We start from the raw sequence: 22,471 nt of genomic DNA on the forward strand, positions 1-22,471 counted from the left end.
CATCTCGTTCCATCTTGATCTCTCCTGACATTAAAAGAGATCACAGATAAGAAAGGAAGAAAACTGTGTCCTAGCATGTCCATAGGTAGAATCATGCATTTCTGTGGATGTGGTGTGAAACAGTAACGCAATGAATGTAGAAGAAAAAAATCCAGAGAATTTTCCATCTCATTCATAAATTATGATGCACGATATGCATGTACACTACTCTTTGCACAGAGGACAATTCATCTAGACACAGCTGAACTGGTTTTAAAATGAGTTAGTGTCAGTGAAACAGCACAGCTTGTAAATCCCCCCAAGAAAATAAGCTAATTTTCAGTTTATTAGGATAGGGACTTCCCACTGAATCCAGCTCCTTTCCCTTCAGAGAAATGAAACATTCTTCTAGGAGCAGAAACTAAGATCCAAAGGAGGAACTGTATTGTGACAGTCCCAGTCTCCCAGCTGATTCTTCTGCCTAACAAGTCTTCACTTTATATATTGATATATAAAAGAAATCCCCTTGTAAGGAAAAGGAGATTAGAGGTTAATCTTTGCTTTAAAAATAAAAATAAGAAGCCACTTCACAAACCATTTCAGTCTCATGGGTTAAATGGAACCAGCTGTACATGTGGCCATTGTGCAAACAAAACCGGTGTCACTAAAAAGAAACTATTTCTTGGCAGCACAGAAAAGTGCATAGGACACTACACTGTTGTCACAAAAGGACAGAGGGAGGAGGGTTAGAAAGGACAGTTCAGGCATTTATTGTGACCCACTGGATACTGTCAGCAACTCATTTATAACCCTTTCACACCTGTATTGAGACTGATCAGTGCTACCTGGGTGAAGCACAAAATACAGGAAGGCAATTACTAAACAGTGGTGTCTCAAGAATTTCTAACAGCTGCTGCCTGCTGCATTGACTGAACTCAAGTCTCTGAATTAAGTCCTGTGAAATTCAGTATTTGCCCCAAGAAACATGTCTCAGATTATCCCATAGATTCCACATGCACGGGATACATGCAGCTTCAAAAGGCAGCTTCCCGCTGACTGAAGGAGCAGCAGGTATTACAGGGCTTTTAAGTCTCTACAAGCAATATAGATATCATATCCTTTTCCTGTATTACTCTATAGACTCCAATAAATCTACAGAATTCAGCTTACCACAAGGCTACTGTTTTTCAGAGCGACTGACCCAATGACTGGTATTTATTTGCTGAGACAAGCTCCATAAAAAAAAAAAAAAAAAAAAAAAAAAAAAAAAAATCAATCTCCACACTATTCCCCCTCATCACCGCAAAGATGACATCTTGTTGCCAATCTGCCTGCCAGGAAACCATCTGGAAACAATATCAATACCACAATCTATAGGCATCCCTCCAATGCATTAATCAGGTCATCAGAGTTCAATAACTGACAGCATCTTTAAGAATTGGAAAGGATAAAGCTGTGGTAATAAGGCACAGTCAAGATCAATCCCCAGAGCCTAGTTAGTTCTTTCTCTCCTTTGTTTTTTTTTCCTTTTTTTCTTTAAAAAAAACATACAGCATTAGCATTTTTTTCCCCAGCGTTTGGGTTTAAATTTACTGTTTCAGAGAACTCAAAGTGCAAGCAAGGCCTCTCAGTTTGACATACACACACATAATGGAAAATGTATTTGCTTCAGTGACATGGTAGACAAGTCCTCTCACACATGAGCCAGGAAGAGTCACAGACTTCTGCCTTGACAGTAAAGTTATCTATATAAACCCTTAAAAGAGTTTGAAAAAGTCTGGAGATAATTAAATAGGGCATGACAATGATTTGGAGATGGGAAAATATATTAAAAAATACAAATATATACATATATGTTTATTGTAGCCAAAAAAATGTACAAAGTTCAGTTTAAGATGGTTACAAGGTTTCTTATCACACAGAGCAGAAGTACTTTCAGAGGGAGACTAGCAGTTCCAGATGCTAAAGTTATCTCAGAGAAAGACATACCAAAACCCAGGGGCTGGAAACTGAAGCTATAGAAATCTGAATTTGAGAATGCCTTTCTTCTAAAGCATGAGAAAAGGTAACAAATCAGGAAAAAAAATGTTGCATGCAATTTTGGTCTATCTTTCGTTCTCAAATGAAAAAACAGATGGTTTTCTAGGAGATATAACATACTCAATAACTTGTGTTGTTAAAATATAAGACCAATGAAAAGGCACACAGTTCTGAAAAGCAGGGAGTAAAAGCAGAAGCACAGCAAATCCCCCTAGATTAAAGAAACAAACAAATCACAACTATTCAGTTTCATCAGTTCAGTACAGCTCTCCATATAAATAAATACATAAATAAATAAATAAAAATCACTGCACTGGAAGTAAGCAGCTGTTCATTATCTTGGACAAAACTCTTTGGGGGCAGTGACAAGGTCTTCCTCACTGTTTGCACAGCAGCTGGCATAACGCAACTCAAAGTTAATTGTTGTACTACGTAACTCCATAATATAAAAGGGAGCAGTCAGCCCTTGTTCTGAATTTAAGTTAACCAGAACTGTTCAAAACAACAGCATCAAATCCTGACACTGAACCTAAACTCGGGTTTTATTTTCACAAGTTGAGATTCAATATTTGTCAAACAGTTCAAAGCTTTTTATTTTTCTAGTAAGCTCATTTTTTTTAGTTTCCAGAAGTCTTTCTGTCTCCTGTAAGCCTGGAAACTTTGCAGAGTGTTTTCCTATAAAGCATGTTCAGGTTCTCTCACTTGAAGATGGGAAAGAGTGAGTAACTTTTGTCATCTGGAAGGGGCAAGGTACAGGGAGTCCAGGTAATAAGTTTAAAGGGTGATTTTTAATCTTATTTATTTATTTTTCAGGCTACAAACCTCCAAAGGTAGCTAGTAATAGCTTCATTTTCAGTTTATAAGAATCTAAAATTCTTTTTTGTCTGCAGATAGGGTGGAATAGCTATGCATGAGAAGGCAATTAACCTCTGAAAACTGTTTTTACACCAAGTGTCTCATTGTGGAAGAAATTAGTATTTTAGCTTACCACTAAATTAATTACATATTTTTGAGCTAATTAATCCAGCTGAGCCAGCAGAACTAATATTAATGCAAGTACAGGGCAAAGTCTTACATTAGAGACTCAGAGAATTGGGCTAAAAAATTCACCCAAAAATAGTTCTCCAATGAGCTCCAGAAATTCTGCATATGAAGCATGCAGTTTAAAGGTAAGAACTTAAATATTTGATAATACCTAAACATTCTCGTGGGTACACTTCACTTAAGTGGCTTTTCGTATTTTTTTTCTTGTACTTTTTCTCCTTTTTCATTAAGCTAAATCTAAATTAAGCCTACATTACAGGTAATGCAAGTGTATTCACCCACAAGTTTTAGTCTGTAAACTCCTACACTGATTTTAGTTAGGATAAGACAACTTTGCATTCAGACATGGAAGCAGAAGATTCGCCTTGCTTACCTTTTTTCAAGCCTTAGAGAAGTCCTTTCAAACTCCTTTCTCTCTGATACTACACAAAGTGTTTTGAAACTTAGTGATGAAAGTAGTAAGAACTATGTATTTGACCATACCATTTGAAAAACATTCTAATAGAAGTCCTGAAAATAATTCACATTAATGAATGTATTTTACAGTTAGAAAAACATGAATTAATATGCTGTTTAAATTATTGGTACGTAAATATCAGACAAGTGAAGTCTGGCTGGAGTAGCTACATAAATGTACCAGTCTTAAAATAGAAAATGATATCTAGATAACAAGCAAAATCCTTCTGAAGCCTGGCACTGAGAACAACTCCACAGCTAAATACCTCCACAGAAGCCAATGAGCACAGAAGATCCTGACAGCCCCAGAAGTTTCATTCGATAAGAAATCACTCAAGAGGATGGTTTAGTCAGATACAGGACTGTAAGAAGTCTTCTGTGTCATGAAGTCCAGTTCATCTTTCAACAAGTGTTTCACTTTCAACATCATCTCCCTTGCACATATTACAACAAAGTGATGAGGTACAGGTTTTCACCCCAGATGTTATTTCAGTCTGCTTTGGTGAAGAAATTGCTCTGGACAATTTCACTTTCATTTTTCTGCAGTAACTTAAAGTATACAACTCTACTTCATTATTTAGCTCCTCATATGATGGGAAACTCCTGCAACTCATCAGCAAAATCATCACACAGAGACAACGTGTACATTTCCAACAGCTTTCTGGTCCAGGCAGGAATGTAGTAGGCTCGAATCCAAGACCTTCAACAATAAAGCACATACACATAGATAGATTTGAAGCAAGATTGGTCCAGCACTCACAAGTTAAGTAAAGGCTCAAATGGACAAGCTCTGCAAATTTAGGTGTTTCTATTTACAGAATGCAAGGTGACTGCTATAGCAGGGACCAGATGTGACCCAGAAAAACACCCAAACACTCAAGTCCTGTGCTCCTAGTATAAAGAATGTATGTGACTTCCCTGTGACTTTACTGATATAGCGCAAAGAGAACACAGTACTAGGTTTATTCAGCTATCTAGGTGTTACTGGTTAATACTAGCTTTACCTAGCTAAGCAATATTAAGCAACTTGTTTGCATATCTTGTTTCAATGCTGGATTGCAGCTGTAAAAGCAGCCCTTCAAAGTGCATCTGTAGGGAACTGTAGGGAAACTGCTGTACTGCTCCTTCAAATGCATGCACATTCCCTATGGAAGAAGGACAATCTTCTGGTAACTCCACAGAAATTAGTATAAATGCACTTCAGCTCTTGTAAACATATCCACAGAGACCTCTCATAAAACCACAGAGTATTCTCCTTCATTTTTTTTTCCATGTCTGCAAAACTGGAAAAGCAAGGCTATCTTCTTCCTGGATGTTTTAAGTGCAGGGGGGTTGAATTTTACAAAATCCTGGGCTAGAGTATGTGTAAGTGCAAAGTTTCAACCATCACTGCATATACTGTGTGTATGCAACAGGTAATAGATGTAGCTCTATTACCACACAGAACAGCTTCACGCCTGGCTTGTGCCTCTCAATTTTAATAGACAGCTTCCACAAAGTATTACAATACTAATAGCTGCCATATATCAACACCACATGAGGACATTCAGAAATACTCGGTATTTGGTGAAAAAGAAAGGGATGATATAGTATCAGTCGTTATTCTAGATCCATATACAGTTCTCCAGTGGAAAAATATAGGGTACAATCCAAAACAGAGAAAGCTATAAAGGCTACCTGTCAGATAGCGCAAAGAATGGCACTGATACTAAGGGTCACCATACAAAACCAGTGTACAGATATTCAATTTTAAGAATGGGAACTATATAAGGATGTGGCAAGGAAGAAAGAGGACACTAAAAAGGAGCAGTTCAAAAAGCAAGAAGCCTCGGGGAGAGTTAGGAGAATATTGCAGGGCATAGGTCAGCTCTCAGAAAATGGATTTCTTAAGTAAAGACAGAGAAGCCCATAAAACACAAGTCAAATGTAAGCAGGAAATTAAGAGCGCTGAAAGACAATCCAAAAAGTGCCTGCAAACAAAGATCACAGTGCTAGTAAACAGCTCTTTAAATACATCAACAACAGGAATCCAGCTAGGAAAGCAGTCGAACTGCTGGATGACAAAGGTGTAAAAGGGACAGATGGGGATGATAAAGCTGCAGCAGTGAAGATCAGTGAATTCTTTCAATCAGTTCTTACTGCTGAAATCTTTGGGGAGATTTCCATACCCACTGTACTCTTTGCAAATCAGGCAGAGGAGACAGATCAATCGGAAGTAAATTTAGGAAATACTAGACCAAACAAGGAAGTTAGATATTAACAACTCACTGGGACAGAACAATGTTCACACAAGTTCTGAAGAAACTCAAATATGAATTTGAAGAACCACTAGCCAAGGTGTGTAAGCTAGCATTATAGAGAGCATCTGTACTGGAGGACTCGCAGATTCTGCCTGCATAACTCCCAGCTGCGTAGGGGAACCTGGGAACCACACTCTGGCAAGTCCAACTTCATTCACTTCACCTTCAAGAGTGAGCACATTAGAAAGAATAAGAAAGCAAAGGATAGAGCTTAACAAATACTTTTTAAGATGGAGAAGAATCAGCAGTGCAATCCCTGGGATCAGTGCTGGTTCTGGTGTTACTCAGCATGTTTATCAATGACAAAACTGATCAGGAAAAAAAGTTGTCAGGTAGGCTTTAGTGTAGATAAATTTCAAGTAATTCACCCAGGCAATACCAGCTCTAACCATTCCCACTCAGAAGCTGGAGCTGTCCTTGACAGTTCTCTAAAGTCATTGTCTCAGCGTTCAGCAGCAGTCAAAAAAGCCAGCAAAAGGCAAGGCATCATCACAAAGAGAGCAGGACAGGGCATTTCTGCCACTTCACACAGCCTGAGCACTCCCACAACTTGAGTATTGTGATCTGCTCTCCACATACCAAGAAGGACATAGTAATGTTAGAGGGGTGCTGAAAAGGGCAACCAAATGGAAACTGAGCAGATACTTTACCTGGAGAGACTAAAAAGGCTGGGACTCCTCTGCTTAGAGAGAAGGCGGCTGAGAGTTGATTATGACCAAATATAACAAAAAACACCCATCGACTGCTGAATGCAGAACTGTTATTTGCCATGTCCTACAACACTAGAACAAGGCAGTACTCACTGAAATTAGCAATAAACCCATTTAAATACAAAATACTTGTACCCACCAGGTTACAAGCTTCTGGAACTTGCTGTCACATGAGGCTGTGAAGCCAAAGGATGTCCATGGGTTCAAAAAAGGAATTAAACAACAGGTCCATAAATGGAAACTTAACGGACTAAACGGGTACGTATCCTCTAATATTCTTAACATAAGAGCTGTGGAAACTGGAGAGGTAGGGAGAGAAGTGGTTCTCAAAAACAGGGTGTTGAAGAATCTTCTGTTAACTTTTTGGACACAATGCTGGGCTAAGCCAGTTTTAATGTTATTCATTTTTTAGGTAGACTCAGCATTCCTACACATCACACCACTCCTGAGGATAAGCAATGACCAAGATTCATCAGGCCTTCAGAAAAGGACCTCCTGCCACTGTGACAAACAGACCAGAATTCATTGCATGGCTTAATACAGGAATATTGTTTTAGAGATCTGCTTTCTGCCACCATGCTGACCACTGTCTCTTAGTATCTAACAATAATTATCCATAAACAGTGCAATAAAAAAAGTACACACATGGCTGGGATTTTTCCTCCTGTGCAGCTTCTGGATTAATTTTGTTATTTTATCTGTACTCTAACCCCAGCAAAGGAGCAAGTTGATAGAAAGTAAACATATTTATTACCTCTCATGGCAGGGGTGGGAGTGGGACAGGGACAGATATGAACAGCAAAGAGTAGGAAATAAAACAATTTAGACCAGTTACAGGTGCCAGAGCTTTTCTTTTAACACCCTTTTCCCTGAAAGCACTTCTTAGATGTGTTCACGCAGTACAGACATCCATAAGTAATTATTTTAACAACCCAGGTAAACAAAGATTTTAATTTAGTTTTTAACTCATCACAAATTTTCATTTTAGAAGCACTTTTTAAATGAACACGGTCTTTGAAGACAGCAAGTTATTTATATTTCAAAAAAAATTTAATCAGCAAAGCTGTATTTCCTGTCTTGTAAGTGAAATATAAGCTTGGACAGAAGAAAAAAAATACTTCACAGGAAGTGCAATTACAGCAAGTTTGTCTTCAAGACAATAAATCCTTTGTTTTGAGGTTCAATTTAGTTCATTATCTTGTAACTTACAGTTTTAAAAAAAAATATTTTTGTTTGGTTCTTGGGGAAAAAATTTCTATGCTGCACAGATCAAAAATTAACAAGGTTTGACAAAGTTAACTCTTATGTCTGCTTTTGATGCAGTCTGTCTCAAAACCTTATGCTTGTAATAAAACCAGATAGAAAGGAACTAGCACTAGAAAGCTATATAGTAAATTCTGTTCACTACAGAACATGTTAACAGGCATGAACAGACATGAAACACCATACATTTTTCCACTCCTTAATTTGGTGAGAAGTAGGCTATGTTACTACAGTTCCCTACATGAGTATCAATAACCATACATTGTTGATGTAACATACAGGTACCCGCCACACATTCCTCACAGTACTCATGCACTGATGAACAATCACAGCAAATTCAAAGCAGGTTACCTTCATTGACAAACAAAGTACAACAGAATTAAAAAAAAAAACAAAAACAAAAACCAACCAACAAACCAGTATAATGTCAAGTAGTAAAATGTATTTACACATTTATGTTTACTTTTGCCATCTCAGACAAAGCAAAAAGGATGAAGTAGTAAAGCATTTGTAGTTAGAGGATACTACACTATGTCTAAGGTCAAGATCAGGCATGTGAAGAAAGGAGTAAGGCCCACACTATTTTACCTGGATAAGGATATGAACATGCCTGACTTTCTGTCCTTGCTGTTGAGATGCCATGCAAGTCATTAACTTTTGCAACATCATTTTCTGGATGTCACTGTGGTCCATTCAGGAACCGAGCCCCTACTTCTGTTCAGGCTAACCAGGACTACAGATTTGGTCTCCCTACCTCAACATTCACAGCTATAGCTTGAAAATACCTTAGAGAAGGAATATAACTTTGAGTTTCATATCAGATAAGAGCTAAATAGATTGAATGAGAACTAAATACTTTATTAGTCATCTGAGATGAACTAGATAATGGCACAATTTCAGGTAAAATGAAGGAGCAATTCTTCTGCTAAGGTTAGAAGCATTTGAAGAAAACCCATATAAAACAGGCTTTTAAACAGCCACACTGACTTTTACTCTGTATGAGATGTGTTTAACTGATCAGTAAGTAGCCCAGTACCTATGTTCAGGTTGACTTACGCATATAACTTGAGCAAAACTCCCCATCAGTTGCAATAAAACTTTGGTCCCACAGGTTAGGGCTGAGGCAAAATGGAGTGAGTGCTTTGGAGCCTGCCTGGTAGGTGTTCAGGCCCTCCGTGTCTGCAGGACTCGGCACAGCTCCTGCCTCCTCACCTGCCCCTCAGTGTGAGGGGATTCCCTCATGGATACTCACCGCCATCCCACAGTCACAGCTTTATTCATATCTCTCACATAATGACATTGTAACTGTTATAGGTTGCACAGTGGGGTGGCCTGTCAGGAGGCCATGAGCTGCCCCAAGCTGGTCCCAGACAATTCCTGCTGTCTCTGGCACCAAGGGGAGCCCCAGCGGGGAAAACCACCACATGGCAGAGCCTGACCATCACACCAAAACATCTGTCAGCCAGAGAAGCACCTGGGTACAAGGTGTTAGGGAAAGAAAATGGCGGCTGCTGAGGGCTGGAGACACTCTGTGGGGCCCTCCATGGCAAAGGGGGCAGGGACACCCCTGAGGGACGGCGGGCCTCAGCACTGCTGCGAATTTGCAACCTGCGAGTGTGCAGCAAGCGGAGACCACGAGGGAAAGGGCTGAATATTTATGTAAGCAACTTCATAATTGGTTTTGGTGGTCCTGTTCCTCAGTATCTGAATCAGTCAGTGATCAGAAGTTTGCATTGATTGCCAAGAAAATAATAAAAAATTTCATTCTCTGATTCAAGACTGTTTGGCCAGCAACACAGAGGTAGCTCACCACAAACCCTCCTGCAAGAGTACCACATGCTGTTAAGGTGCTGAAGTTCAGACTTGAAAAACCAGCAGCCTCTTCCATTCAAATGTGTTAACTCCACTCATGAGCATGGACATTTTCACAGCAACATGAAAAACTGCTGTACTGTGGAGGAACAGGAAAATGAGTAGGAAGAAGAAAGGGAAATGAAGAAGAAAATGAAACAAACCTTGTTTCACCACTCCCCTGTCTGTGAGAAAGAGGCACTCACACATGCACAGACACACAAGCCAGTACGTCTTCCTAAAAAAACCTGCACAGTACATGCTCAGATATTTTCGTGCCTCTTACCAATACAAGTTCAGTCAGCACTAAATACCTCCAGCTGGTTTCAAGTTACAGCCAGGGGAACTAGTGCCATAAAATTCCTCACAGCCACCCAAACCATTACTCTTATTTTTTCTTCCATGTGGGGTCATCACACCCCCTCTAGAAAGCTTAGAGGTATGATACCACTGCAGGCATCTTCAGAGAGAGCCTGACAATGGTGTATTATGAGGCTTGTTGTAACATCCTTTCAATATCCTTAAGGTCCAGTGATTTAGAGAAGAGGGTCTTTTGTGTCTCCTGTCAGCTCCAGGAAGCTCCTGTCACTGGCATGGAGACTGCATATGGAAAAGAGTTGCTAAATAGACCAGTTAAAAGAATATAGGCCCAGTTTCGCTCCCACAGTACTGAAAACCATGAATGCTGCAACTCTGTTGAGGTCAGAGGAATTGCACTGCTCTGATGGGGGTGAGACACCCATACACCAGCTGTTACATTTCAAAGCCAGGGCTCCCTCTGCGACTGTCTCACAGGCTCTGCCTGAGATAGACCCCCTGAGGCCACCACAGCCAGAATGTCAGCACTTAAACAGTGGCAGCATGCGTACGGGCGGACCCTACCAATCTAACCCACAACAGCACTGGAGTAAACTTATGCTGCACAAAACAGAAAAGGGTTTCTCACCTCCAAAACTAGGCTGGACTTGGAACTAGGAAGGTGGAGAGATAGTAACGCACTTTCAGACACGAAGCATTGACTTAATACCTTCCTCTTCTTCCACCAAAATAAAGGAAAACTTATGATCATAAAAGAGCTAAGGTAAATAACCCAAGTAAAACAAACCATTTTTGCCAAATTTCTCTTTCCTGTGTATTTTAAACACAGCCTGCTTATTGCTTCTATTTTGTAACTTCCTTTTGATATAATCAGAAGTGTAAGACCATACAGACAGTGGTTCCCTGACCTAGACTTTGTGAGTGCTCCTTACAGAACATGTCCTTACACTTTTTCTTTACCCATTCACTGTTAATCCTTGCTCAGGAGACATGGTCAGTGATTTTTTTTTAAATTATTTCTGATTTTTTTAAATTACACTGATTCCAAATACATGACATAAAATAAAAGATGTGAATGAAAAAAGCCTTCAGTACTTAACAAACTGCTTGCATCATTATAAGGAATTAATGGAATGATATATTTATTCCGTTAAGAGACAAGCAACTTCATAAGAGTTAACAATGCAGAAAATATGATTACACAACTACGTACATTCTATAATGGGGTATTAAAGCAGGCATCATTATTTGCACTTCATGTTTACACAGTAAATGAAATTGTGACTGTCTCTTAGTAGATATGGAAAATCTCACATCCCTGTCTCACCTTGTTTCTCTATTGTTTTGCACCGTGAGTATTCATCAGTTTATAGCACTTAAGAAAACAATATCACCTTGAAATCAAACACAACAGTGGCCTGATCAGAACGAAGAGCTGGTAGCTGTAGTTCCTTTCACTCATGCTGCCTGCAAAACACAACTCTTCTAGGCCTTAGAAGCAAACAGGAAGCTTGCAATACTTCCAGGCAGGTAAGAACAGCTAACTCACAAAACAGGGATCCTTTCATTATTAGGAACATCTCAGAGAGTGTCTATGCCAGACCAAGTACCACTGTGTCTCTCCAGCCCCTCAAACCCTGATCCTCTTTGTAAGAGTATTTGCAAGTCAGTCCTTGGTCTCCCCATTGCCCACTCATCCCCTAATATTTTGCTGAGGTTAACAATCAGGATAGTGATTTTTGCTACTTAGCAGCATTTCCCACTGAAAGCTGGATTACACTGGTTTAGATGGTATATAAAAGGTTTTGGGATGAAACTATAGGTTTGGCAGTCAGATTATCCTTTTTACACAGTTCTGCTATCATTTTGGGTACATCTTTCTGTTCAGATATCATCCTGTTGCTCTGTAAACACCCCAGGATCTCAAGGCAGCTGAAGAATAACAGGAGAAGCAGTAAAAAGACAACTCAGAGCAATGGTCTTAACCTGCTGTGCAACAATTAGAAATAAACTGCAGTGGGTGTGTAAAACAGCACATGCCATCACTCACTTTCCTCAGCCAGGAGGTCTGCAGCTTCAGACCACCTGTGGAATCTCAGCAATTTATCACATTTCCTCAAGAAGAAACTGCAAGTGATGCACATGACTGGCAACTAGAGCATCTCTTCCTTCTCCCACAGGTTATATCCTCTACTTTCAAACACAATGGATGGTCTGTTTTAATCATTTCTTGATGAAGAAAATAACTCAAAACATCCCTTGGTGACAATTCTGTAACTATGGCACATCAGCTCCCTAAAAATGCCTTTGGCACCAAGAATCCTGTGCATACAAAAATTATTCAGTGTGAATAATTAATATGCCATCAGCTGGCCATGTTTTTGGCAAGTGAGTGAATTTAATCCAATTACAACAGAGGTGATGAGGTCAAGCTGACTCTAACTGAAGAACCACCAGCAAGACTTTCTCAGAACAAAAGACACTGCAGCTTGCTAGACTTATTTAGAGATCTGACACACTGTAGTGAAGTTTAGCAGTGCTCAGACTTGTTATAACAAAGGTAAGTGCCAAGAAACTGCTTTGTGCCAGCAAGCAGAAGAGGAAAGGGATTCAGCAAGAGCACACTTTGTAAAGCACACTGTAATCCTAAGCACTTAATTGCCTTTGGCAAGAGCTACATCCCATTGCTCTCTCAGAAATCGTTCTATCTGCAACTTGATGCTCACAGCTACAGCAATGAATGGAGTGGGGGAGGAGAAGAACCAGTGCGAGAACTACAGCTACCAGTCTGTCTTTGCTGAACAACTAAAGCAAAATATGTAAAATAGCGGTATGTGCAAGGCATCTATCTGCACACCCCATGACTCTGGAGAGCTCCCGTAGAAGCAAATGAAGACTGAGTTGCTTCCAGGCTCTTTAATCCCCTGCAGAGGCAGAGAAATTTGTTGTAGAGTTACACACCTGTATTGATACTTCAGTATTTATGGAGGAGTGGCCTCACTTCCAGACATTCTGAGTGACCCCGTATAGCTCAGTGTACATTTGAAGGTATAGCCAGAGTTTCTGTTTTTTTCCCCGTCTCTGCTTACAATACGGCATTCACAAATATTTTACAATATGTTAACCCCAACTCATTGTTCCACATAAATGGAAGACTCAAAGGTAAATAATGCACCAAGCCTCTTAATTAAATAAGGAGTTTGGGGGAGGAGTTTCTGCAGACCCTTTTAAATCTTAAACCCTGCCAACTGGATGAACAAAAGGTAGATTAGGCTCACATGATAAATCCCAGTAAACCTGAAAAGCCTTTGTTAATAAGTCACTAAGGGAATTTTTTTTCCCCCTAGAATTTCTGCTCACCAGAAGTGAGAGTTAAGATTATTCGAGCGGGTTTGGTTTCCAGCAGCATTAAATGAGTATATGCCTCATGGAGCTCTAATCTCCTCATTTCTATAGAGCTCAATTCCCCTTTCATTCCTACTAAAGGAGAACCAGCTATTTCTAGCTTTTATATAGGGTGCAGCTGCTGAAACTTGAGAGGCAAAAAAAGTTTATGAAATTACTTAAGATTCCCAGGAAAATTAAACTGGAATTTTGTATCAGCTTTAATGGCAACAGCAACAACCACAGAGGTACAAATGTATTTTCATTTCATTTTGGTATTTCTTTCATGTAGCAGGTTTTAAATGATCCTTTTAAGTTTCCATTTCTAAGTTAGCATTCAGTAGCTTGTTCACAGAGCCAAATGATGTGTTAGTCTGGCAATTAGTTTACTCTTCTGTTTGTAGAGAGGCTTAATGAAGACATTACTAGAGACAGACCTTGCTGTAGCACATTCAACAGACCCTTTACAATTGCTCAGGAAATACCCAGATTTTAGCAAAACCCATACTGTAATCACAGACAACATAGATGACATTTAAAGCTGTGATAAATTTTTAAAAAAAGTCAGAGTCCATCCTACCTGGATCCATCTGGCTTCACTAATGAATCCTTTTCAGCACTATAGATTAATCATACCTTCTCTGCATGCAGTGCTGAAATCCAAAACAGCATATGTAATTCTAATGTACATTGCGGAAGCATTTCCATCAGTGAAGGGGATGAAGGCAGCTGTACAAGGCTTGCTAAGATCCCGTCTGGAACAGTGGATGCCACTGTTGTCATTCAGGCTCAGAAAAAGTTTTAAAAGTCTGCTGCAACAGGTGTAGCAACATGTTTCTAGAGCAATGAGAGAAAGGAGATCCTACCTTCCAGTGAGAGGTTAAAAATGAATAATTCCGCATCAAAGAGAGATGAGGGTATTAATGAGCCAAGGGGCGGCAGGGGGAAGAAGTTTACTTTTGTTACCTCCTAACTCCTGCCTGTGGAGTGAAGTTTGGAAAAGCTATTGAACTTTTCTAAACACAGCAAAAGCAAACAACTGCAGCATGTTTTAGTATGAACTTGACAAGTTTATGAAGGAGTCTTTCTGCAAAAATAGGATGAAACAGTCCAGGATCCCTTCCAGCCCATGTTCAGGCCTGAACCCAAACTACCTAGAAGAATCCAACAACCACAGACTATGGCTCCCAGTTCTTCAGAGTCTAACCAAAAACTTCAGCCATCTCCCTACATGGCTCTCAAACAGAGTTTCTGAGCACACTTTCCAGATTTAGACATCCACAACTTTAAAGCACAGCATTTGGAGCCATTCTGAACTCTATTTACATCTGCATTTTGTTTAAGGAGGGCTCTGAAAGTAATTTGTAGCTGTTGGTTTATAGTCTTTCTAATACAGTGTATTTGGCCTGTGTAAGGATATTGGTATGGATTTTGATTGACTGTAAAAATAGGATCATCGCCCAGAGGAAGTCCTAATGATCTTAAAGGAGGAGTCAGGGAGAACACAAAACAGACCAAAAACTGGTGAAAAATCATGCGTCTCTTACATTTAACTTAAGCCAATGACAATACGTAATCACTGCTTACTTCAGACTTTATAAATTCCTTTTCAGCATTACACAAGCAAACGAACAGAACTTCACTGATTTATTTCCTTCATCCTCCTTTGCACCACGTAGTAAGGCAACTAGGAGAGATGCTTGCAACAGCAAAGTATCAGATTTCTAACTTTCTTTGCAGCAGCCCTTTTAAGATTTCCCTACAAGGCCAATAAAAATTGGGTCAGTGATATTAACTAGTGTGAGCCTCCCACATTTATATAAAATCCTAGCTGTGATGTGTATTAAACCAGGCATTTTCATTCTGCTCGTGTCTCCCTGAAAAGGTTAAATACCATTAATACATCGCACAACCCAGCACAGGACATGCTGCCTATCCTTCTAGTGGCTGGTCCTCTGGTGGCAAACATTCTCCTACTACAACCAACAGTCACTCCAGCTACTGCTGGAGTTAAAACACTTGTCCTGTAGGGTTAGAATGCAAAATGCTAAGGACGAGTGTAACATAGGTGTATTAAGGAAATGGGTTATAGTGAGAACTAACTGCGACTAGCCACAGAAGAGTAGAATCATTTGAGGAAACAAAATACTGTGGATACGTGCCAGATGAAAATTAACTATTCGTGCCATCTGACAGTTATTAGTAAATACAATTCTGGTTTAAAAACAGAAGGGTCCTAAAACGTGCTCTTAGAGCCTAGTTCCAGAAACATCTCAGCAAATATAAAGGTGCACAGGAAGACACATACCATATTTGGCAAATAATAATGCAAGTCATTAGGAAAAAAAATAAAGACATGTGTGCAGGAAATAAGGGGAGGGAGATAGTCGTTCTGTTTGGGATTTAAAATATGAGAGAAATTACTCCTTCCCTTAGAGCTTCACTGACAGAAATGGTATTTCCAGCACTCCCCTAAGAGGTGGCATCATTTTGGAGGGTTTTAGCGGGGAACACACCTTCTGCATGCCATGTAACTCTCTGCTCACCCTCCATAGAGTTCAATGCTTGGAAACCCTCAGAAGTAAGGTGTGTGGGGCCAGGTTACTCGCACTTACCCTCTCAGCCATTCCCTCTGCAGGGAGCATAAGCTAGGCTTCAAAACACTTGATTCTGCTTCCTGACTCTGGGAGAAGTATTCCTACAGATCTACTCTGCAGAAGACAAAGCTGGGGCTAAAAAGTATCTTTAAACTGTAAGAGAAGGGAAGGATTGTCTGTCTTTTGGTCGCTGGTCTCCAGCCCCTGCTAGCCTGCCATGCCACTCCCTTCCAGTCCGAGTGCAGGGAGCGGTGCCAGGCCAGAGTCCAGATGTGCACATATAGGAAAGAGGATCAAAATGGCAAAGAATCCCCAAAAGCATATTGCTCCATAGCGTGAAGGCAGCACGCAGAGAAGTGGTTTCACCTCCTCCTCACCCCCCCCCCCCAAGTTAATGATTTTAAGCGTCTCCTTTCCCCATCCTCATGCAGTATGTTGAAGTGGTGTCACCTCCTTCTCTGAGACCCTAAGTGTGTGGTACAAACTACTTTGATAACAGCAGAAGTTAAAAAAACAAACAAACAAACAAAAACCAAAAGACTAACACATACATTTTGTCTGAAACACGAAAGATGTAGATGTGCAGTGAAGGAACATTTCTACACGTGCCTCCACATACGCACCCTTCTATTTGAAAGGCTCAGAAGTCCAAGGGAGAGCCAAGGAGATGATCACTACAGCCTAGCCTATAAATGCTTGTTCTTAATCCTTTGCTACCTGCCAACAGAGAACAATAAAACTATAACAAATCGCACATAAAAGATGACAAGTACTTACTACCAGGTTTGCTTGCTGTCGGATTATCGCGGTCTGGGAGCGGAGCCGTAGGTGAGCTCTTCTCGCTGCAGGAGCCCCGCGGACGCTCTTGCAGGGGCAGGGCTGGGCGCTGGGCTGAGCCACCCGCAGGGAACCCGCCGGCTCCGATGCTCCGAGCCCGGCATGTGCCCGCAGCCCGCGCCGCCGGGCTGGCCCACTGCGGCGCGGCGACCTCGTCCCTCCGGAGAGGCAGGTTTCCCTCCTCCTTCTCCGCCTACTCCACCTCCCCCTCCGGAGGATGCCCCGGTACCCCCCACCCGTGCCCGCCCCCGGGCTTCCCCTCCGCGGCCCAGGGCGCAGCCGCCCCGCGGGGTCGGGGAGCGCTGCCCGGCGCCTCCGGCCGCAGCCCACCTGCCGCTCGGCTCGGCTCGGCACGGCAGCCCCTCACACGTCGGGAGCGGGGAAAGCGCGGAGCCCGGGGGGGAAGCGGTGCCCGGCGGCGATACTCACTGCGGTCGGCGCGGCTCCCTTTAACTCCTTCCTTGCCCCGCCAGCGCGGGCTGGCGGCCGCCTCGGAGCCTTATTAGGCAGCGGCCGCCGGGCCGGGGGGAGCCCCAGACCCGCCACAGCGAGCAGCGGTGATGGGGAGGGCCCCGGTCCCAGCCCTGGTCCCCCCGGGCCAGCCCAGCCCAGCCCTCGTGGAGCACGGCTGACACAGGTGGGGTGGCTAAGTCGGGTGAGCTGTATAGGGGAGTGTATAGGGCTGGGTATGTGGGGGGTGCATGAGGAGCATCTGTGGGCACTGTATGAGATGTGTACAGGGATATGGTGGCTGTGTAAGGTGCATATGGGGGGTGTAAACTGTGTGTATGGGGACTGTATGGGGTGCACGTATGGGGAAGCATAGAAGGGTGTGTTTATGGGCTTGCATGGGATGTGTGTGTATGGGATGTATATATTCTGGGGGGAGTGTATAGGGGAAGTGCATATGTGAAGGTCTGTATGGATGTCTCAGGGGTGTGTTTACAGGGGTAGCAGGTGAAAACAGTGCGTATGTGTATGTATGGAGAGTGTAGGGGTCTGTATGTAGCTGCAGCCCTGCCACCCACTACCCCGATCCCAGTGACAGGGCTCTCTCTCAGGCACACAGGGGACTCAAGGCCACCCCCTGACGCCTGGCTAGGGCTGATACACTGGCACATCTGCCTAGGGATGTCCAAATCTGGGGTAGGGGATTTAGTTTAATAAACTGTTTACAGTTAACTGTGTTAAGTGCTAAAGTAGTGTAGAAGGAAGAGCAAATGAGAGATGGGAATGACCTGAAGCCTCTTCAATGCAAAGACCTTAGAACTACTGTTTTATGATGTGGAATGTGCTGAAGGGCAGGGATAGGGAAATCCAGGTACATTGCAAACTTAAAGCCTTTTTTAGTCTAGTACTTTTAAAAGTTTCTATTTATGCATTTAAAAACCCAGACAACTGACTTTTTATCTGAAATGGATTTATAGCTAAATCATAAACACACGTGGGGATAGATACAACAAAAGCCCAGGTTCTATGGATAAAGCCTTTCTTTTCTGTCACCTTGCATTCTTCCACTCTACAATCAAATTACCGCTAGGTATCTTAAAATGTGGTTCTGAACTGCTACAGAAAAGGGAAAGCACAAGCTGCAGAGAACTTGCCTCCTCACCAGGGTCTAAAATACCTCTAGGGGTGATGGAACAAACCACAGTCCAGGCTCTAATTCTCTCTTTCCCCTCACTCTGTTTCCACTCAACAGCAGTCAACTCAGAAGAACACGGCCAAGATAAGCAAGTCACAGCAAAGCTGTGCTTTGCTGCAGCTATGTCAGGAGTTTTATATTTGCAGAGACCTCAAAGTTTTTCATTTTGATTCTGAGGTGAATTTTTCAGCCATTGATAGAGGGTGTGTCCTCCAACCTGAGTAGGCTGTACAAGGAGGCAGTGCAAGATGCTGCCTTTTCCTGGTACATCGTTTGTCTTACTGAGCACAAGCCTCTGAAAAGGATGACAGCAGTTACCAGTATGAGTCCATGGAGAGTTGTAGCCATCCCTTTTGACTCTTTCTCTTACAGATGCAGTACAAAGAGACTGAACTGGGAGGAATTGCTGCTGCCTCTTCAAGAGGAAGTTGTCTGCTGGGCGTGATACTTTCCCTACTCCTAATTCCCTTAGACTGACTATCTGTTAGAAGCACAAGATGATTTTCCTGTTTTAAAGGCTCTGGGACTTTAAAAAAAATACACTTTTTTTAAAAAAAAAGAAACAACTCTGAATCACTGAAATGGGAGTCCTAAAGAAAAATTACTTTATTTTCAGAGGTTCTAAATACCTCAGTTCTCACTGGCTCTGTTGAACCTCCCTCTTCAGATTTTCTTTTCTGCGAAGTCACAATAGAGTGTCAAGGAAAATTTAAGAATATCTATAAAGTAAAGTAAACCTATGAGTTGGTACAAATACATTTTGAAGACAGCTATTAACTGGTTTACTTCACAGGTAATCTGGTGCCAGGTAACACCATTTATAGCATTAGCATTTAACTGTACATACTAATTACATACTAATCACATGCTAATTACATGCAGCCAGGCTGTTACTCCTGGGCTTTTTCCCTCTCAGTGTATGGTGGTGGCATATTCTGGACCGTACAGATGTGTTTCCGTCTAGTCCAAAACAAATGCTGAAGTGCATGGCGCTCTATCTGTAGCTGATTTCAAATGGCAGTGTACGTGCACAAGAATCTAACAGCTACGTCCCCACTGGCACATAAGCTGTTAAAAGAAAGATGGTTATTATATGCACATTTTCTTTCTGCAGATAAATGTTTATTTGGCATTAGAATACAAGAAAGAACATGAAACCCTGAGATAGCCACACAGAGCCTGGCACGAGCTTGCTTTGACCTCCATGCCACGCTCTTTTGGGAAAGAGTTTTCTTCTCAACATTTTTAAGCATTCATTCCAAGAAGATGCTGCTCTGCATCATGCTTATGCTTTTCTTTGCTGATTTCTAGCCTAGCCTTCATGAAACTCCTTTATTGTAAATGTTCTCATGTCTTAACAGTTGGGAATTGCTGCTCTAGACAATCTTGTAATAGCATCACCGTCTCTGCTTTCAATTTAAAATGATTGCTCAGGCCTTAAACACTCACAAAGAACAAGGCCCAGTGTTGCCAGTGAACCCACATCTGCCTTCAGCTGAGAGGGAGGAGTAGGAGACACTTGAATCGAGATGAAAGCCACTGAGCTCCATAAGGAGAGCAGACGGTACCCCTGCTGGGTTTCAAGGGATTTACTCATTCTCAGCAGAGCTCACATATTTCTCTCTCTTTTTTTTTTTTTCCCTGCTTTTTTGATTGCATAAGTCGGATCAAGAAGGAAAAACAAAACAAAAGTTAGGTATCTCCCATCCTAGTAGAAGCCAGTATGACATAACACTTTGTGTCCTGTCACAGTTTCTCCCCAGAGTCCTTGCTAGGACTGTTTATCTTCTGGTTGGGCCTTTGTCCTAAGAGCCTTCTAGGAAGCTGGAAGTCAATAGTGCCACTTCTTTAAGATGCTGATCCTAAATCAGATCAAGCTCAAGATAATGAATATTATGATATGACATTTAATGAATGCTGCTGGCTAGAATAATCCTGTGCATTCTTAACTGGCTGCTTGAGGGTTTTTTTTAATTGTAAACATCCCTCGTGCAGCTGCTCCAGGGACATGTTTAGGAAACAGTGGCTGGCTGTATATAAAATATTTCAACTCATCTTGACCTACATTTAGATTTTTGTAGCTTACAAGCCACGGACTGTAACCAGCAAAACCCTCAGAGAGCTTATATAGCTTCTGTAGGGCAAGGCACAGGAAACAAATGATGGATGAAGTTACCCAGCTGAAGTGTTTGGAAAAGTGAGTTACTGAAGCTGAACTATAAGGTTCAGATGATTATCAGGTGATTAGGAGTACAAGGAGCAGAGCTGCATAAAGGGAGTAAAGATAACCTCTCCTTTTGCCTTGTGCTTTCTTCCTGATTCATTCTCTCACTTGCAATCTTTCTGTAAAATCTTTTAGGCTCCTTTCAGGATAAAGTTCAGAAGGTGCCTAAACACAATTGCACTTTTGTATGTGTTTCCTTCTCACTTAAACTTCTGCTCCAGAAATTGCTTAAGTATAGGGCTTGTTCTTGATATGACCCCTTACTAAGCAGGGAAATGGGTAGAATCAGATGCTTAGGAAATAACTTTGTTGGGAAGGAACACATTCATCCATTTCCCAGAGCCAATTCTTTCTTTTCTCTATCTGGCAAGTGAATGCCTGTTTTTGCAGAATATAAGCACTCTTTTTAAAAAGCAGTGCAGCTCCTAGCCTCTTGAGATTAGAAGATAATCTTCTAAAAGTGAGCCACTATAATATCTTCCCAAATCTGTAGACAGACTAAATTATCATCCCCTGTCCTGCTTGTGTCTTTGCTGACCATGAACATAGAAAGCATTGAGAAGCCTGTGAGTTTCATGCTCAAATAGAGATTGATTACCTAAGGAGGGAGGAAGCCAAGAGGTCAGACACAATGTAGTACTAACATTGACATATAATGTTTAGGCCAGCATTAGTTCATTCAGCTCAGGAGCAAGAAAAATGAATTAGGTGTGTCAGCAAAAGACCACATACGCAGTTTATGCATATCTGGTAACTTGTATAGGTATCTGAGTCTTTACACTTTTAGGTTTGTTGGGAAAAGGCAACAGAGCTGCAAGCATTTGACTGTTGGAGAAATTACAGATTTGGAAACTCTGCAGCTGTTTTATCATCTTGTATTTAGAGGTTGGAATAATGTATAAGCTAGCGTCATAAACCAGGAAAAGCTAACAATTTCACTGATTTTAATAGCAGCTAAAATGTACAACCTGTGTTCCAAACTAACAAACTGTCAGACCAGCAGATCAAATATTTGATTGGACTGCAAAAATTCTGCACCATCATTTTCCTAAAGCCACTGGTGGTGGCAGAGGACTTTCACTTTCATACATTAAAGCATCAAAAACATTAACTACTTTTGACCGTTGCTGAATGAAATCCATCAGCAGAGTACTATTGGTTTTCATGCGAATTAAGTGATGGATAAAGGGAGTGATTACTCTGTGTTATGCAAAAAGGCATTGAGAAACAGGTACCAACTGAGGCTAGATTGACCCTACAAATGAATGGATCCCTATAAAGACAATCAACAGAAAGACAATATTGCCACTCTGCATCATGCAGTTAGCTTTATCCTTTTCTTCATGAAATGGAAAGAGATAGTACTTGCACATATGGGGAAGACACAGCTTTTTGTCCTGAAGCTCTCACTTCAGCAGAACTAAGTTGACAGGGTTTTTTTGAGATGAATCAGAGGCTGGAAGAATTCAGCAAATATGCTTATTAACAATTTCTATCAGAGAATACTTATGTTCTGCTCAAGTAATAGCAGAGAACTAGAGAGCTTCCATTTCATATGCAGTTAGTGCCCGTTCCCATTCCATACAGAGACCAGCCAAACTAGCTACAGAGGGTAATTTACTTTTATTACAACCTTCAGTCTTTAATCTCAATTTCTAGCCTAAAGAAAGCAGTACTGGTAATGGCTACATGGCTACAGCATGATTACAGAGATGAAAAATATTCTTGCCTTTTTTTTTCCCTTTCTTTTTTTCTGTTTTTCTTTTTTTCTTTTTTCTTTTTCAATACAAAGCTTAAGAGTGCCATCTGAATAGTTTAACCCT

At 41.3% G+C, this 22,471-nt stretch overlaps 1 protein-coding gene across 5 annotated transcripts in view; it reads right to left on the reverse strand.

Annotated features, from left to right (window-relative positions):
* Nucleotides 1-17,223, reverse strand: part of MYLK (myosin light chain kinase) — a 218,379-nt gene extending 201,156 nt beyond the window's left edge. For 4 of the 5 annotated variants that reach the window (XM_074873610.1, XM_074873609.1, XM_074873612.1 and 1 more), the window contains exon 1: nucleotides 16,720-17,159. The gene's annotated coding sequence lies outside the window, so the exon portion shown is untranslated. Of the gene's footprint in view, nucleotides 1-16,719; nucleotides 17,160-17,208 lie in introns of those variants that run through there. The other variant, XM_074873611.1, reaches the window with a different exon arrangement.
* Nucleotides 17,224-22,471: the final 5,248 nt, after the last annotated feature.

This window comes from Strix uralensis, chromosome 6 (assembly GCF_047716275.1).
Source record: "Strix uralensis isolate ZFMK-TIS-50842 chromosome 6, bStrUra1, whole genome shotgun sequence".
NCBI classification, from domain to species: Eukaryota; Metazoa; Chordata; class Aves; order Strigiformes; family Strigidae; genus Strix; species Strix uralensis.